The sequence below is a fragment of the Salmo salar genome, chromosome ssa12, assembly GCF_905237065.1.
Source record: "Salmo salar chromosome ssa12, Ssal_v3.1, whole genome shotgun sequence".
Classification (NCBI taxonomy): Eukaryota; Metazoa; Chordata; class Actinopteri; order Salmoniformes; family Salmonidae; genus Salmo; species Salmo salar.
In genome coordinates, this window is record NC_059453.1 from 47,162,893 (window position 1) to 47,181,639 (window position 18,747).

Genomic DNA, 18,747 nt, shown 5'->3' on the forward strand with positions numbered 1-18,747 from the left:
TGGGTGTAGATGGCTGTGGTTTGGAATCATCAGTTTGATACAAAGTTGCTTTTCTTAGTAGCTAGCTCTGTATTTAGGAGCAGCCTTGGACGAACATTGGGGGAAATGTCCTCAAGGAAGTTAGCTAGTTGACTAGGCTAACAAGGATGTAGCTAACTTTATGGACATTTTCCAGTTGATTGTGTACTCACTTGATTCAGTATTTAATTATCAGTCTGAGTTGTGAGATGGTGAATATAGCTACGTTTGCTGAACATGTTTACAGTTGTGCTTACATTGAGTTAGGCTATTCTGTTATTTATTCCAAGTTAGCCAATACTAATGTTAGCCTAACCCTAGCTACGTTTGAGTAGAGTGTATTTGCCTTGTGGTGTAAAAAAATAAAAATAAATGTAGGCTATTTTAAGGTTGGGGAAATAACTTTTTCTTTGTCGATTCAAGCTAATAGAAAGCCATATCTCAATAGTAGTGACTTGCTTTTCTCCTTCTCCACCTCCCCCATCTACCAACCCCCAACCTCTGTGGTGGAGAATAGAAATGCGTGGTATTTTTGAAGGGAGCTCGCGTTTCCTTTTTTAGCCTCCATTTTTATTTCAACAAGTGAGTCGGAGCGCTAGAATTGTTGTGCGAGAATGGAATCGCTGTAGACTCGGATGCTGATGCTGAGCTCTGTTTTTCTGCGATGTTGATTCAACACTGTTTTGGCCTGTTTGACTATGTTGGACAATGCCCTGGTAATGACACACACGATGAACTCGACGGGCAACTGTTTCACTTAGTTGCCACCAATGTAGCCAAATTAATCTTTCTTGTCTTTGTAGAGTTGATTTGGACAAGCCCTCGCAGTTTATTTTTAGCTTCACCCATGGCTGGCCTGGATCTTTCTTGTTGTTGACGTTGGCCTAATTGTAAGATCAGTAAGAAGGCTTACTGATCTTAACATTTCATTTTGTGTACTGGCTGGCAGCCGTTAAAATGTTTTACTTATACATTGTTACAATAGTACAGGGCTATTGCGCGTTGAGCTTATGTTATATAGTTTGCTAAATTCATTAGGACGCCACAATAGCTGCCCTCATCATTGCCTGAGTTATTTGGCTAAGCTCAGTTGCCCCATGTAGACTCCATGAGGTGTAGGTAACTGCCAAAATAAAGGAAACACTTGAGTTAATGAGGGATACAAAGTATATTGAAAGCAGGTGCTCCCACACAGGTGTGGTTCCTGAATTAATTAAACAATTTACGTCCCATCATGCTAAGGTTCATGTATAAAAATACCCAGTTGCCCATTATTTTGGTAACCATGGCTAGAAGATATCTCATTGACTTTGTGAGATGGGTCTCAGGGGAGCATTAGGGGGCTTAAAGAGTGTGTGTCTCAATCACTAGATATCAACCCAATGAACACTTATGGGAGATTCCAAATGATGGAACATTTTCTTAAAAGATTCGTGTTACATCCCTCCAGTCACATCCCTCCAATAGAGTTCCAGACACTTGTAGAATTTCCAGAATGACTAGTGGTGGCCCAATGCCCTATTAAGACACTTCATGTTGGTGTTTCCTTTATTTTGGCAGTTACCTGTACATGTGCCGTCTGTTGCTCCCAGAGCAGAGAGTTGGCTACAGTGAGAAAAATAAGTCAGTTTTATTTCCTCCCAGTTTCGCCTGTGTAGGCCAATCTGGAACCGGATGTGTGACGACCTAGTCAAAGCGAATGTGTTGTGTCCGACTCAGTGTTCAACGTGTCATTACCTAGTCCTCCTTTGGAATAATAATACGAATTTGCCATGTTTTCTACAAATATTCTTCAAATGTCCAAGTTCTTCTACAAATTAAATGAGTGTATAATGGTTCATTTGTCAGTCCTCCTCATTTCAACCCAAATAGATGAGCTGCTGTAACATTTGAATACGTGTACTTTATTTGATGGTATAGCAAGGTATGCTGCTGTTGATTCGCTCTGCTTAGATTAGAAGCCTTCAGTGTCACAACACAGCATGATAGGCCTACACATCAAGAGAAAGTGCTTCTGTTTTGTATAACCGCAAAATACTCTGTCCATTTTTTGCAGATTGTCAGGAATAAAATGGAAAACTTAAATGTCACTGATGGACTTGTGATTTGATCAAACCGTTCGGCTACCACAACCTGAGTAGTGCGGCTACCATGACCTTGCCAATTTCATACTGACTAGGCGGGATTGAAATGTGTTGGTTGCTCTCGAAGCATGCCGGTGGTAAGGCGCACAGCGTAGAGACTTATTTCGATTGGTCCCGGCGCGCATTCTCTGAATATGTTTTCCCGTCTTTTAATAGCCTCGCCGCTGCCGTTCTGGCCACTCATAACCATTTGAAACCTGAGCCCCCCACACTCGCCCTGGCCTGACCCTTCTTGTTATCTAGAACAAACGGTGTGCTCACCAAGAGAGACAAAGACAAGCACACAAGCCCCTAAGAAACGCAGGGAGAATTGGGACATGGACACACAATGGCTCGCTTTCTTAACCCAACCTGCAAATATTGTGAAATGTCCACATGGTTTACTTGACTTGTTCCTTTTCTATAACCTGCCTCATATAGCCTACCATTTTGCATTTTTAGGTGCCTCTTACACAGGGTCACCTTGTGAGGGTAAAACACTTCCCACAACCCACGTAACATAAAGAATTTAGCCTACATACATGTAACACACAGTCAACATAAAGGAGTTAACGTAAGAGTCATTCAGAAAGAGAAAATGGCTGCTGTACACTCTTGTGTTTTGCCTTGGCAAGCTTATCTTCAAGTACTGTACTGTTGAATAACCTCTGCTCGGATTTCCTTTGCTTTATTGTGTGGGTGTGTGTGGGGGGGCTGTGGAATTCCCCCCAAAAGTGGGCCTCGCTAACTTTCGGAGATCTGAAGGAATGTGTGGACGGGCAAGATTAGTCTGGCCTGGTTTTTTGTGGTGTTCCTATTGAAGTGGATAGATGGCTACACACACACACACACACACACACACACACACACACACACACACACACACAGCTGTAAAATAACTCAGTGATCATTACTGTTTGGGCAACAATGTGTCGTTGAACTAACATAACACCAATCCATGGAAGGGGAGGTTGTTTCTCGAATGTTGACATAGTTGCATCTTATTTGGATCACCTTTGTGTGTGTGTGTGTGAGAGAGAGACACAGGCAGGATGCTGGCCGGTTTTCAACAAAGGAAGAAGACAGGATCCCAGCTCCGTCGTGCAGACTACTTTAGGCCGGGGGGGATGTGGCTGGTTGTTAGGAAGAGGAAAGAGAGAGAGGGGGGAAATTTGCTTCTTTTTTTTTTTAGCTACCCCATTTGTATGCTGATGACACTTCGTTTCATTACATGGAGGGCAGGTGTGTCCATTGACATGGTAATGCAGTGGTGAGTTTCTGCTTATGCAGAGCACAGTCACTGTTTTGAATGTATCATTATATGGCCAGTTGGACGGATTGAATTCATGGCTCAGAGAATTAATAAGAGAAGCTTGCTTGTGTCTGAGAGACTGTGGTTTCACTTTAGCTACCTCCTTGTTTGGTAGTGATTTGCGATGGCTTTCAAAGGGGGTGTCTCCCCCCCCCACCCGGATCATTTTTATAAATGACTGAAGCTCATTTTAAAATTATTAACATATTGGACTGGCCATTATTTGTGTGGGGCTAAAACGTTCTAATTTGTCCACCGCAGAGTTGTTCACTCTCCCCCACGTGAAATTACGACATATTGCCAAGTTTACTTTCTTTGGATAGCCATTTTCGCGTGAGCTAGGCTAACGTAGGCCTAACCAGAGAAATAAAAAGCAAGGTTATGATGAGGGTTTAGGCTACAACACCATTGTGGAAACAGGTGCTGCATGAGTGAAATCCCCTGTTTGGAAGGACAACAGTGCGGTGGATGGATACACCGCCTGCACAAAGTGCAAGCAGGTAGGCCTATTTTGTTTAAGCTTATTCAGTGATCACATGAATTCAGGCTTTCGTTCATTAGACCATACGCAGGCCATATAAAGTGTAAACCGATGTGACTACTAAAAGTTTGAGTTGCCTACTAAATAAATGTAGCCTGTTTTTGCCGTCTATATTAGATGGCAGTCGTAACTTGAATACGCCTCAATTTCTCTCACATAGAACACACCACAAGCCGTCTATATAGATAAAATATTCTACTATGGGGTTGTCATTTTATTTTTTATTTTTTTCTCCTATTTGTTCTGAGTACTTTTTCTCTCTTAATATTCCACATTTTTGGGACATGGTGGCAATGATTTTGGTGCAGCGCCACAGCTAAATGACTGCAGCGGAAACACTGGCTTTCAGTGAATCCATTATCTCTGCTTCTTTTATTAGGAGATTGCTCTCAGCTATGGCTGCTTTTCCTGACTGAGTCTACCTTTTTACTGACTGGATGATAGCAAGAATGTGGGTAGTACTGTACATGCTGGATATTGATTACTTTTGCAACATTGTCTCATGTCCGTGCCAGTGAAGGTTGCCTGCATTTGAATATGTGTTTGTTTAAGGGTGTGTATGTGACTCTTTCCCTCCCTCTTGCTATGTCTCTTGTTCCTTCTCTCGCTCGCTCTCTCTGTTTCTCTCGCTCTTTCTCTCCCTCTCTGCTCTTCGGCAGCTGCTCTGTGTTGTATTGCTGGCTCGTCTTGCACAATGGGGTTAAAAAAAAGTCGCTGTGACGCCTGGCTCTCTGGTGCCCTCTGATTGGCCCAGGCGCTCTGGAGTTGCTCCAATGGGGCTCGCCGTGTCCTCAACCCAGCCATGGCACTGGGAGAGCAGTGTTGCAGAGGGCTCTGCTGGGTAATTCTGTTGTGTGGTGAGGAGCAAAGCTTCTTGGGAAAATAATGGAGGGGGAGGAGGAAGAGCTGGGGGAAAAACAAGGCCAGGAGAAGCAGGCGAGTGAGCTACGTAATCATCTCACACTCTCTCCTCTCTCGTTCTTTCTTGCTGTCTCCTCACGCCCTCCCTCCCCTTCTCTCATGTTCTCTCTCTTCTCTTTGGTTTTCCGCCCTCATGCTCTGTCCTTCGCCCTCTGTTCTTTCTCTTTCGTTCTTTCTCTTTCCGTCTTGCTCTCCCACACAGGCAGTTTCTCCCTTCCTTGTTTTTATTTATTCATACATTTTTTCACAAAAGGCTCTGATTTAATGAAGAGACCTGTTGTGTATGGCAGAGACGAGCTTTTCTTCTTCAGAGAAGAGGAGCTTGGCCATGTTCCCCTCTTATGTGGCAGGGACAATAAAACAAGCTCGAGGTCCGAGTGACACATTTGCCTTGGTCAGGTGACACCATTGCAAAACCATATTTCTGACTTGTATGTTTACACAAAGGGTGTTGTTGCACCGCAGAGAGCAAATGAGGAAGATGAAAGAAATGGTAGTCGGGCCGCTCAACACCTCCCTACCCACTGCAGCCTCGTGAAGGCTGCCTTTTTTCATTGCCCTTTTCCAGAGTTGCTACATGTCTCCCTCCCCCCTCCCAAAATGGGTTACAGTTGAATTGAAAGTTTGGCAGCAGTAGATGTGTGCACTCCGTCCTGACCACAATCATGCAATGGTCTGATTTTGTTTTCACTCAGCCATGCTTACTTTATTAAATACTGTATGTTGTCATTTTTGGTTCCTGTTTAAATCATTGTATTATTGCATTTCCTAGGCCCCAAACAGAATATACTTTGTGGGAAGCAGACACATGGGCTAAACACAGGAGCTCCCAGGCATGTAAAATGGCCTCTCTGTGATGCTGCCTCTAGCCTAGCGTTAGCATACGTATGTGTGTTGTGATGAACGTCAGTGCGAGGTGGCGCAAGGGCTGACCCCCGTGTGAGTGACACACACACACACACACACACACACACACACGCTCTCTCAGGGGAAAATTACACCCAGGAAGCCAACGAGTTCAAACAAATGTAGCTAACGCGTACATTTTTGTTCCAACAAATGTAAGAAAGTAACCGTCCCGTGATGAATGTTGACTGGACTTGCATTGTACGGCTCTATTCACAGCTAAGCAAAACCGATTTGTTAGCTTAGACCTCAGAACGTCGAGAAGCAGACTTTTATTTATTCAATGAGCAGCTCTGATGTCTCAGTCTGACTAATAGAATGTGATAGGGCAGGCTAGGATATTGTGTACCCAAATAGACACCCCTTCCCGTCCTCCCTTTCCTCTGTTGCCCCAGTGGACAGTGGCTTGGTTTGTTTGCTCCCGAAACAGATGATTGATTTTGTGTACTGGCCCTTCTGTCGAGCCTGCTCTCCTCCCCCCCCCCCCTCCTCCTCCTATGGCACTCTCTCCCCCTTTGTTCTCCACTGTGTCCTTCTCATCCCCAGTCTGGTCCCGGTCCATTCAGACAGCTGGACATTGTTGTGTTAATGGAAGGCTGCAATGTGTTCCTCGCCGCCTGACCGCACGGCATGAGAACGGTCAGATCATGATGGCGGCATAATGATCTGACGACACGACCGGCTGACCTAAATTCGACTGGAAGTCGCGGTTTAGTCATTCTACTTTTCTTTTGTAGTTTTTGCTGGCTCTACGATGTGACAATATGTTGATATCGGATGTTGAAATGTATCATTAACTAAAAAGGATACTAAAGTTGGGACTCATACCAGTTCGCGGGATTATTATCATGATAGCTTGTCTCTCAGTAGTATCCCATGTTTACTTTCAGGGGTTGCTTTTAGCAGGAGGCCAGCTGGTGTCCTATCTGATGCAGACGTTTTTTCTTGTGAGACCAGGATACTGTCGACGTGGGGAATAATTGTGTTGTGCGTAGAGCAGACGGTTGTTGTCACGTAATTGCGTTTTTTTGAGGGAGCAGCGGGTGGTGGATATTAGATTCAAAGAGGGTAAGAGAGATGGAAGAGCCGATATAATGCAAACTGCACTTTCGCTCCTGCCCTTATTCCCCTGCCCTCTCTCTCTCACTGTGTTATTTTCATTTCAAAGGTTTGCATAAATGACGATCGAATTCTGCCAAATATTGTCGGATTTCAGTGAGGACCTTTACCCTTCTACCTACTTCAAGAACCTTAGCCTCTCTTTTATTTTCAATTTTTCCAAAACAGAAAAATATGTGAACAAATGTAGCCTATCCTGTTATTTGACTTTCCCCCCCCCCGCAGCTCAAATGTGAACCACTCACCCCAGTCCGTGTACAACACCTGATTTATAGAACCAGTCTATGACGTCAGTGTGTGAATGTGTGTGCACAAGAGGAAACGAAAGAGGTGTGAGTTTGGAAATATTTCTCACTGAGGCCTTGATTTCTTACTTGTTCCCCAGAAGATAGCTATTCACCTTTTGATCAATGTTCCTTCCTACTTCTCATCACCCACCACACATGTTCTGTCAATTCAGCCAGTACAATGTGCATCAGTAAGCTCCTTTGTCTTTGAGCCCATACCCTCAATCTAGACCTCAAGCATCGCTTGTCCTTTTTTCCTGATACCAATCAGCCACAATTAAAAATAACCCCCAGTGAAACACGCTAGGCTATAGCCTACCCCCGTGCTGAAGCAACACGTCATTGAAGCATCGAAACGTGAGACTAGCTTTTCTGAACCACTTTGTACACTTCAAGTGTATTTCTCAAACGTTCTGCGGGGGTTAATGTGGCCTGCGTTGTGCTAGGCTGTGGTCTTCTATTACGCGAAAAGCTTCTGGTGGGCACTCACAACATTTTTGCTAACAGAATAATTATGCGGCATTCACATTACCAAGGTACTGTATCCCTTTTGGCGTTTTTGCATGTAAACTAGCATGTTTTTGAATCCACCTAGCCCATGAAGTTTCATTCCGTCAGGTCTGTACTAGTGATGCACCGATATGACATTATTGGCCGATAGCGATATCCAATATTTTCCTTGCCAAAAAAAGGGTACGATAACTGATATTTAAAAATGTAGCTGCCTTTTTTTAAGCATTCCAGTACAGTTACATAGTTAGCACACACATTATTTTGTTGGCATTTACGTGTGTCCCCATTACCAGTAAAACATAATCAAAACCCATTTATTTCACTTACTTGCTGTGCTCTTTTGTTGTTAATTTATTCAGTCTCCACCAGGATTTCATCATACATGTCAATCAGTGAAGTCTGTCCGTGGCCTCCCTTCCTTGGTGTGCACTGTCACTGTGTCCGTTTCCATCTTGTCCAGCTCTCTAACATTTCACATAAACCCTGTTTCTTGTCTGCATCGAAGTAGCAGTCCTTCTACCTAGCATTGAGCATGGTGGCGACACAGTAGAGGCTCAGAGAGAATGCCACCAAATTGCTTGTTCACAGCCTCTTGTAGAGTACTTTTGCAAGTTTTAACTGCCGACACACATCGTGGGGTTTTGTTGAGCAGGCATTTCAGTGCCATGACAGAGTGTATCAAGTCTGCTGCAGACGCACTTGAGCTTATTTCGCGAGTCAGTTGTTCAAATGGAGCTAGGAGTGTGTTCATGTTACAAACATGTTCTCAAATGCCATTGAAATGGCAGCAGCGGTATGAGAACCAGCACATTTATGAGCATGCAATACGGCTTTCCTCAGTACGACATCCTCGTCAACCCACTGTGCTGTCAGACTCCGCATGCTCATGGGGCTGATATCGCTGGTCCAAATGTCAGTCGTGAAGTTAATAGCAGTGACACTCATAGATGTGCGTTTCAACAATACTGTCTAACTCCGGTAGGGCAACATCTTAAAAATAGCACCTACTTGGTAATGTGTACCAAGGCTCGAGGTGCTCGACCAGTCGGCGAAAGCCAGCATCATCCACAACAGAGAAAGGTTGATTGTCAAGGGCAAGGAATTCCATTATCTAATGTTAATGGATTTCGCAATTGTTGTCTCGCTGAAATTTTCTTACCATTTCAAATGACTGCTCGACTTGAACTTGTTTACTTGTTGAAACTGTGTGCTTAGTATATTTCTGATTTTTGTTCTGTGTAGCGCTGTATTTTTCGTGCAGCCATTACATCATCTACCTAAGTTATTATAGGTATGCACGTCAGCTTTGACATCGGTTTTGCACATTGGCTTTTAAACTAGACATCGGGCCGATGTTGGCATTTTTAGTTAATATTGGCCTTTCCCCGATATGTTCACCGATTTATATCGTGCATCCCTAGTCTGTACGGTAATGTGAGTGTGGTATTGCAGAATATGCACAGCCAATGCTGTGTGTTTTCGGGGGTGACAGAGCGTTGGTGTAGGCTAATCTTTGGCGGCCAAACATGGGAATGACTTGACGGGGTGTGTCTGTGTACGCCTACTACTCCATGCTAGTAACAAATTATTTCTGTGTGACAGACATAGGCCGAGCATAATTTGTCCAATGCAAATGCTTTCAATGAACGCCACAGTAAGTAAGAAAATGTTTGGGTATACATTTTTTCCCCCCGGGGCCAGCCAAAGTTTGGAAGCTGAAGTCTACACCCTTCCGTCCGTTATTGGTCAACTAAGTCTTTGTCATTCAACGAGATGACTCATTTTCATTTTTTAATTGAGAATACTGCACCAAACATCTTAGATGTAAAATTGCACGACTAAGATCTCCTCGGCAAAAATGTAAAAATGTATGGCAGATTTCTTGAGTTAGCTTATTTTTGCGTATACTGGCTACTGCGTCTCAAAATGGACAAACCGTACGATTGCCTCTTTTCCCGTTTTTCAAGCGAAGGTCTTTAAAAGGAGTATGCAAGCACACTCGTTTGGTTTGCCTGGCCGACTTCAGCTGGCCGCCAGCTGAAATGAGGCGTGCTGATGCCTTTACTCCGCCCTGCTACACTGTAGCTAGGTGTGTAGTTGTTGTGTGTCTGTGTACACATCCTGGTTTCTCTCTCCCTTCTTGTGATGCCATACATACACTATCCCTCCAGGGACACACGATACAAGTGTGTGTGTGTGGCATAGCTTAACTGTCTGGAGAGTGAAATAAAAGAGAGGCAGTCAGTGAGGGACAGGCAGGGAAGAGCGGAAGCAGGATAGGGAGGGAGAAGGTATTCTCTCTGCTGTTAATTTTGTGTCCCCCTCACAGACTCCTCTCCAAAATGGCCTCTTCTAGTGAAGTGAAAAGACTGAGGCCATTGGTAATTTGAGCCTGGAATTCAAGGCTAGGGGGAGCGAACAAGGGAAAGAGGGAGAGGTAAAGAGGCCTTTTCTTTCCCCTTTTGGAATTTACCTCTCGGTTCACCGTCTGGTTGTTTTGGAACAAGGCCAAATCGTGGACTCCCTTTGAGGCCTCGCAGGGAAAAGGCTATTTCTGTCCAAAAAAATAGTATAGCTCTCTCGTTTTTAATAAGCGCTTCTCTCTATGGCACGGTGGCCGTAGATTTTATTTTACCAGGTAAGAACTATTTGAGGTTAGAAACCTGTTTTACGAAGATGACCTGGCAAGAAGGCTAAACAGGGAAATAATGATGTGTACTTTTTACAGAAATACAAATACACACAAAAGACTGTCGCAAGTTACAACGCTGGCCCAGCGTCATCCGGGTTAGTGGAGGGTTTGTCCGGGGGAGCTTTACTTGGCTCATTGTGCTCTAGCGACTCCTTGTGGCTGGCCAGGCGCCTGCAGGCTGACTTAGGTTATCGGTTGGTGTTTCCTCCAACAAATTGGTGTGGCTGGCTTCCAGGTTAACCGGGCGGGTGTTAAGAAGCGCGGTTTGGCGGTTCATGTTTCAGAGGACGCATGACTCTACCTTCGCCTCTCCCGAGCCCGTTGGGGAGTTGCAGCGACGAGACAAGATTGCAATTGGTAATTCCCCAATTTCGTGATAACCAATGTATAAAATATATACAGTACCGATCAAACGTTTGGACACCTACTCATTCAAGTGTGTTATTTTTTATTTTATTTTTTTGCCATTTTATACATTGTAGTATAATAGTGAAGACATCAACTATTAAATAACACATGGAACCATGTAGTAACCAAAAAAGGCTTAAACAAATCAAAAATATTTGAATTTCTTCAAAGTAGCCACCCATTGCCTTGATGACAGCTTTGCACACTCTTGGCATTCTCTCAACCAGCTAAACCTGGAATGCTTTTTTATTTGGAGTTCCCACATATGCTGAGGACCTGTTGGCTGCTTTTCCTTCACTCTGCGGTCCAACTTATCCCAAACCATCTCAACTGGGTTGAGGTCGGGTGATTGTGGAGACCAGGTCATCTGATGCAGCACTCCATCACTCTCCTTCTTGGTCAAATAGCCCTTACACAGCCTGGAGGTGTGTTTTGGGTCATTGTCCTGTTGAAAAACAAATGATAGTCCCACTAAGAGCAAACAGATGGGATATCGCTACTGTGTTAGCCATGCTGGTTAAGTGTGCCTTGAATTCTAAATAAATCAGACTGTGTCACCAGAAAAGCACACCCACACCATCACACCACCTCCATGCTTCACGGTGGGAACCACACCTGCGGAGTTCATGTGTTCACCTACTCTGTGTTATACAAAGACACGGCAGTTGGAACCAAAAATCTCTCATTTGCACTCATCAGACCAAAGGACAGATTTCCACTAGTCTAATGTCCATTGCTCGTGTTTCTTGGCCCAAGCAAGTCTCTTCTTATTGGTGTCCTTTACTAGTGGTTTCTTTGCAGCAATTTCACCATTTGAAGGCCTGAGTCACGAGATCTCCTCTGAATAGTTGATCTTGAGATGTCTGTTACTTGAACTCGATGTAGCATTTATTTGGGCTGCAATGTCTGAGCCTGGTATAATGAACATATCCTCTGCAGCAGAGGTTACTCTGGGTCTTCCTTTCCTGTGGCGGTCCTCATGAGAGCCAGTTTCATAGCGCTTGATGGTTTTTGCGACCTCGCTTGAAGAAACGTTCAATTTCTTTACATTTTTCTGTATTGACTGACCTTCATGTCTTAAAGTAATGATGGACTGTCGTTTCTCTTTGCATATTTGAGCTGTTCTTGCCATATAGACTTGGTCTTTTACCAAATAGGGCATCTTCTGTATACCACCCCTACCTTGTCACAACACAAATGAGTTGCTCAAACGCATTAAGGAAAGAAATTCCACAAAGTAACTATTTTAACAAGGCACACCTGTTGAAATTTTATTCCAGGTGACTACCTCATGAAGCTGGTCGAGAGAATGCCAAGAGTGTGCAAAGCTGTCATCAAGGCAAAGGGTGGCTACTTTGAAGAATCTCAAATATAAAATATTTTCTGATTAACACTTTCTAGGTTACTACATATTTCATAGTTTTGATGTCTTCACTATTATTCTTCAATGATGAAAATAGTAAAAATAGACTCATTCAAAGACTTGAATGAGTCGTTTTGCCGACTTTTGACTGGTACTGTATATACGGCTGGACTTTTCTGACTATATAGTCTACTTGTTATAGATGAGCATTTTATCTAAAAGAAAAGTTACTAAATGGTCCCTCAGATTTAAAGGGCAATTCAACTCGGAAGTGTAAAATTGGCCTGTTGATCTGTACCTTAAACGCTTTGTATATTATTCCTTCATATCAAACCTAACACGAGGCTTGAATCGGTTTGTAACAGAGTGTATATATATATATATAAATAAATAAATAAATAAATAACATTTCTAGGACCAAACCATTCCACAGTCGTCTATGGATTGCCATCAGCAATTTCCTCTCTAATCAAGAGACAGTTATCGCTGTCCAGCTAGAAAGAAACTTTGGACAGCAGAGTTAGCCGCCCTTGACGTTAGTGGAGGCAGCTAGGCCGTTAGCTAACCCATTGTTGTGGCTAGATGCTGGTAACTAGGCACTGGGAACGCATGCAAGCTAGCTTTAAACGTAGCTAAGGGACCAGTTCAGAAATGCCACGCATCTCAGTACTTTTACTAGGCTACCCATTACTGGACCCACCACTACAGTTGAACAGTGACTTGCGCTTTATACAAGGGTGGATCAAGGTCTGTGTAGTGCAGAAGAATGATTGGAAGCCTTAAAAGCCACACCCTTGTGACTGTGTGTGTGTACATGTGCACGTTTTGAATGCGTTCATGTCTGTGTGAGAGTCAGTCAGTGCGTGTGGGTGGCCTTAAGGTGACCTTGCTCTAAGCCAAATCCTCTCTCTGCTGCTGCTGCTGGGTTCACACGCTCCCAGGGCTGCTGCTTCTTTCTGTAGCCACAGTCTGCTCTGCTTCCTGGCTGTCCTGCGAGGTGGCTGGGCAGATGAGATGATGGGGAGGGGGGGAGTGTGGGTCAGTGTTCCAGCGTCTGCGTAGTCGTGGAGTGTGGATCACATGACAGGCTGCCCAGCCTAATTCTGGATGACTCACCCCCTAGTAATGTCTGTCTGGTCAAACACTGCCCCCGCTGGTTGTCCTTGGTACTGTTCCTGGTGAGGGGAGAGGGAGGCCCAGATAGAGCTCCTGCTGTAGGGGCGGGGTGGTGGTGACTGAGGAATCTGGCGGTTGTTTTTCTCCACATTGGAAAGCACTACTGGCCTTGGGCAGTGGAAGCCTTTGTATGGAAGCGAATGCCTGCGTCCCGAATAGTACCCTATTCCTTATTTAAGTGCACTACATTTTACTTTTACATACGCTCTTATCCAGAGCGTACAGTCAGACAGTAACCCGTAGGGCTCCGGTCAAAAATAGTGCACTCTATTTGGGACGCGGGAAGTCCGTCCCTGACAGTCATTGCCATTGCAAGGCTGATCTAGGTGGAGCAGGGCCGCCGATCTAGGTGGAGCAGGGCCGCCAACCTGGCCTGCACACAACCCCATGTCATAGATGGCAGCATGACTCAGCATAGTGTTTGTGTAATGCGAGGTATTATAGGTGGCTCTGTGACGTTTCCTCTTGTGCAGTACATGCACTAGTTACACGTGGATGTGTATGTGTATGTAACTGTTTGTCTGCGTTTGGGGCGGTGGCAACAAATGCCATAGAAAGGTACTTGTAATGGCCACTTCCCGATTTGAGTATGGAACACTCTTTTGCTACGAAGCTGTTGAAATATCTGATATTGTTCTGGCAATAGCAATGTCAACTAATCTGAGATTGTTCTGACATTTCTCACATAGAAACTTCATTGGGAAGAAGGATGTTTGATATGCTTTTTACTTTTGTACCTACACATTCCGCCTGCAAGACCCTGTGAAGAGCAATTCCAGTGTGATGTAGGTGACATTTGCACACAAAATGAGAAGCAAAATGTTTCACAGAATTGACTTATCAGGCATTAATGAGAATGTGTAGATTTGCAGAACCCTATAGGGGAAGTGTATACACAATTACTTCAAAGTGGTATTACTTACAATTGTGTAACGGAATAGCAAAGCTTTCGTTATGGATGTGACGGAAATTTTTGCGAGAAGGGACACAACGGCAAATGTCCGAATCTCAAAGGGTAAAATATGAATAGCCACTTTGAAAGTAAGGCTTGGCGACACTATGAAACCACAATGAAAATGCAGCAATTGTCATATACTTTAGAGAGAAATTTTACCGTTATGGATATGACTTTCTTTATGGTTGTGACTCTGTGTAAAAGGAGTTTTTGTATATTTCATTATTTCTTCACCAAACTTAATCATAATACTTGTATAATCTGAAAATGCAGTGCACCTCAAAGAACCAAGAAATCTCCAGTGTCTTGAATAGTTATTGCATAGGCTATCAAAGGGCACTCGTGGGTCCCGTCTTAACAACCAGAAATGCACAAATGTGCTAAAAAATATATATTTTACAATTATTTTATTTGAAAATCTGTCATTGCGAATTAGTGCTGCATATCTCAATTATTATAGAAATATTTTTACTTTCATAATACTAAAGGAGAATGTTGTTATGGATGTGACATTCTGCGTTACGGATGTGACAGGGTCCCAAAAGACAAGACAGCAAATGATGACACTGCACTCCATCTTCAAATTTACAACGTTTTAGTCATTTCATTCTAGATCATTAATGACAGATGTTTTATCTTAAAATATTATTAGCAGTCCACCTGAGTAACAGAGTAAACATACTCAATTCAGTGGTTTAAAAAAATAAAAATGTATAAAAAATGTATTAGCTCATGCTTTGTGTTAATCTCACACCTTATCTGCCAGCACAGGCTCTATAAAATGGTATCCCCTCCCCTTGTTGTCCTCAAAAGGACACAGGGAATGGAAAACTTGACCTGCAGCCACCCAAGCCTTGTCGTCCTTGGCTGGCGAGATGTACACAAATCCAGTGTGGTCGTTTCTTCTCAAGAACTGCATTTCAACAGCATCAGTCAGTCTTTATCTGTTACCAGTCCCACAAACTGCTTGTATATACACTGAGTATACCAAACATTATGAACACCTTCCTAATTAAGCTGCAACCCCCGCTTTTGCTCTCAGAACAGCCTGAATTCATTGGTGCTTGGACTACAAGGTTTCGAAAGTATTCCACAGGGATGCTGGCCCATGTTGACTCCAATGCTGCCCACAGTTGTCAAGTTGGCTGGATGTCCTTTGGGTAGTGGATCATTCTTTATACACACAGGAAACTGTTGAGCATGAAAAGCCCAGCAGCGTTGCGGTTCTTGACACAAACCGATGCGCCTGGCACTTACTACCATACCCTGTTCAAAGGCACTTACATTTGTTGGACTTGCCCGTTCACCCTCTGAATGCCACATACATAATCCATGTCTCAATTTTCTCGAGTCTAAATTTTTTTTTTTTAAATAATAAAAATAATTTTTAACCCGTCTCCTCCCCTTCATCTACACTGATTTTTTTGGGGGGGATTTTTTAAAAGTGGATTTAACAAGTGACATTAATAAGGGATCATGGCTTTGACTTGGATTCACCTGGTCAGTGTAAGTCATGTAAAGAGCAGGTGTTCTTAATGACTTGTAGACTCAGTGTATACCTCTAACCCCCCTAGACTCAGGGATTGATTCACCCGTTTCATTCCCTTGTTTATTTGAGCTAGCTGGACTCATTCCTCCCTTACCTCTACTATATCTTGACAAGTCATTATGTTGTCTTTCCTATGAAGAGTTAAACTTCTTTAATTTTGTTATGTGAAATGGTTAAAATATAAGTTTCATTGAATTATAACCTACCAATGGCACGGGTTTGCACTTTCGTAGACCTTTTCTTGTCAGATTGTAAATCACCTCAGGCTTGCCAGCCTCAGTTCACAAGCTGGACTTTTAAGACCTTAATTATAAAACCCCTAATTTTTTCTTTATATAATAATAATAATTTATTTCATTATCATTGGTAGGCTTCCTATAGCAGCCTTGTATAACCACCATCGAGCTGTAGGCCTAAGAGCGCATCCTGTTTAGACTTAAAACCGTAACTTACTTAGGCCTATTTCAATATTTTTGTTTATATAGGCTACTGTATCAATCATTTATTTGTTCAGCTCTTTCATAGCATACGAGTCATTCATGATTGAAATGCAATCAAGCATTTTGGTTTTAAAATAACAAAGCAAACATTGAATAATTATCGTTAACAATAAATAGGCCTGAACCATTCCATTTCGGAAATTGCGTTCAGAAATCAATGTGACTGTTTTTTTAGTCTTTGCTGTAATAAAGGCTTTACAAAAAAACGTGAAGACTTTTTGCTATGCCTATAATTTATTTAGAGTCCACCTGTGGTAAATTGATTGGACATGATTTGAAAAGGCACACCTGTCTATATAAGGTCCCACAGCTGACAGTGCATTTCAGCAAAAACCAAGCCATGATGTCGACGGAATTGTCCGTAGAGCTTCGACACAAGTTTGTCGAGGCACAGATCTAGGGAAGGGTACCAAAAAACTTCTGCAGCTTTGAAGGTTCCCAAGAACACAGTGGCCTCCATTCTTAAATGGAAGGAGTTTGGAACCACCAAGACTTCCTAGAGCTGGCCGACCGGCCAAACTGAGCAATCGGGGGAGAAGGACCTTGGTCAGGGAGGTTACCAAGAACCCAATGGTCACTCTGACAGAGCTGCAGAGTTCCTCTGTGGAGATGGGAGAACCTTTCAGAAGGACAACCATCTCTGCAGCACTCCACCTATTAGGCCTTTATGGTAGAGTGGCCAGACGGAAGCCACTCCTCAGTAAAAGGCACATGACAGGCCTCTTGGAGTTTGCCAAAAGGCACCTAAAAGACTCAGACCATGAGAAACAAGATTCTCTGGTCTGATGAAACCAAGATTGAGCTATTTGGCCTGAATGCTAAGCTTCACGTCTGGAGGAAACATGGCACCATCCCTATGGTGAAGCATGGTGGTGGCAGCATGCTGTGGGGATGTTTTTCAGGGAATGGGAGACTAGTCAGGATTGAGGCAAAGATGAATGGAGAAAAGTACAGAGATCCTTGATGAAAACCTGCTCCAGAGTGCTCAGAATCTGACTGGGGCAAAAGTTCATCTTCCAACAGGACAACGACCCTAAGCACACAGCCAGGGAAACGCAGGAGGGGCTTCGGGACAAGTCTCAATATCCTTGAGTGGCCTAGCCAGAAGCCAGATTTGAACCCTCTCGTACATCTCTTAAGAGACGCTCCCCATCCAACCTGACACAGCTTGTGAGGATCTGCAGAGAAGAATGGGAGAACCTCTCCAAATAGAGGTGTGCCAAGCTTGTAGCGTCATACCCAAGAAGACTCAGGGCTGTAATCGCTGCCATAGGTGCTTCAACAAAGTACTGAGTAAAGGGTCTGAATACTTTTTATTTTTAATTATGCATTTGCTAAAAAAATTCTAACTTGTTTTTGCTTTGTCATTATGGGGTATTGTGTAGATTGAGGGGACAAAAACAACAACTTTAGAATAAGGCTGTAACGTAACAGTGGGAAAAAGCAAGTGGTCTGAATACTTTCCGAATGCACGTAAAGAGAGCAAGGGAATGGGAAATGTTTTTTCCTAAACAAATGAGGTGTTTTGGTAACAACTTAAGTCAGACATGGCTGTAATTATGTTAAAGCTTCAGCAACACGGACAGCGTGATACACACTTTTGATGTTCTGTGGTGGTCGCTGCAGCAGGGAGGAGTGCGAGAGACAACGGGTGCTAGTCACAGTCACGCCCAGCGCAGCAAGTCTGAGCCAGGCCCAGCCTCCCTCTAGTCATTTGTGTCGTAATTATTTCGTCAAACAGTTTGCTTAATGCATCAGACAAGCTCAGTGAATATAGTTGAATTGATTAAAACACATAGGATGTGTCTATATATGGAAAAATACACGTTTTAAAAATTTTGACCAATCGATTGGTTGAAAGAATGCTCTTGTTCGACGAAGATTGTTTTTTGTGGGGGGGGGGGGGTAGCCCTAGTTGTTACATTTGAGTAAGAAATCATGCTTCCTACCCTTTCATACTCTACACGCACATCACGTTTTAAGAGTGGGCTCTCTGGTACTTTTGAAAATATGACACGTTTTATACAAAGAAATTGATATGTAATTAACTAATCATAGCCCTCATTTCAGATTGCAAAGGGAGTTACGTTTGAATCCATTTTCCCATTCACTGTGTTGGTGATGCTAGGGATGTGACTGTTTTGGAATTTGAGCTTATGGTAATTGGCCAGGCCAATGTACAAAGTCACCGACATAACCGGCCAGGGGGAGGTCAAAAAAGGGAAGGTCACAATTCTGTACACTTGTTTTGCACACTTATTGGATATGCTTCTTAATAAAACGTATTTGAAAAAAGCCATTACACTTTGTTATTATCATTCAGGTTATTACTTAAAAATATCAAGAAATTCCAGGTTGGAGAGG

The 18,747-nt window shown here is 43.3% G+C and overlaps 1 protein-coding gene across 6 annotated transcripts in view; it reads left to right on the forward strand.

Moving 5' to 3' along the window:
- The window catches only part of LOC106565254 (histone-lysine N-methyltransferase SETD5), a 51,352-nt gene that overhangs the window by 1,353 nt on the left and 31,252 nt on the right, over window positions 1-18,747 (forward strand). The window lies entirely within an intron of this gene.